The following is a 553-nucleotide window of genomic DNA, read 5'->3' on the forward strand; positions in this document are numbered from 1 at the left end:
TCGCTATTTTCAAATTGCGTTTTATCTTAAAATACCCAGCCCCTGCTCTTAAAATGGAAGTAAGGAACCGGTGCGGTCAATGGGAGAGCATCAGGTGCGTGCTCAGGGGAAACGCTGTCCGGGTGTCGGGGGGGAATTCCCTCAAGGCATCCATGGCTGCCACCCATCCCACCCAGGATGCAAAATTTTCCCTCGGGAATTCTAAATAGGGACTTTATTTTTGGCGATGTGCCTACTCCTAGAGCTGTAAACACACGAATAACCGAGCTGCTTGGGTGCACCGAACGGTCTGACCTCATTCATTGGATATATGCTCTACATGACACACAACCGTACTGCCAAGCACCCGGCGGGTACGGGCGGGAGAGTGCTAGCAGGACAGCAGAAATTCCACTGGGAAGATTTCTCCCGTGGGGACGCGCAGTGCTCTGCCCGCCCGTTCCCGGAGGGTGCTGCCCTGGCAGCGGGGTCTGCTCTGCGCAGCACCGCTTGCGATGAGGCCCTCGTGATGCCAAATATTGCCCGTCCCGTGGGCGACCCGCTGCCGGGACCG

General features: G+C 57.0%; 2 protein-coding genes across 6 annotated transcripts in view; one reads left to right on the forward strand and one right to left on the reverse strand.

Annotated features, from left to right (window-relative positions):
* The window catches only part of PLPP5 (phospholipid phosphatase 5), a 22,822-nt gene that overhangs the window by 6,152 nt on the left and 16,117 nt on the right, over positions 1 to 553 (reverse strand). The gene's annotated exons all lie outside the window — the stretch shown is intronic.
* DDHD2 (DDHD domain containing 2) overlaps positions 1 to 553 on the forward strand; it is a 13,029-nt gene that overhangs the window by 3,247 nt on the left and 9,229 nt on the right. The gene's annotated exons all lie outside the window — the stretch shown is intronic.

The sequence above is a fragment of the Egretta garzetta genome, unplaced genomic scaffold, assembly GCF_000687185.1.
Source record: "Egretta garzetta isolate BGI_Z169 unplaced genomic scaffold, ASM68718v1 scaffold725, whole genome shotgun sequence".
In the NCBI taxonomy this organism is placed as follows: Eukaryota; Metazoa; Chordata; class Aves; order Pelecaniformes; family Ardeidae; genus Egretta; species Egretta garzetta.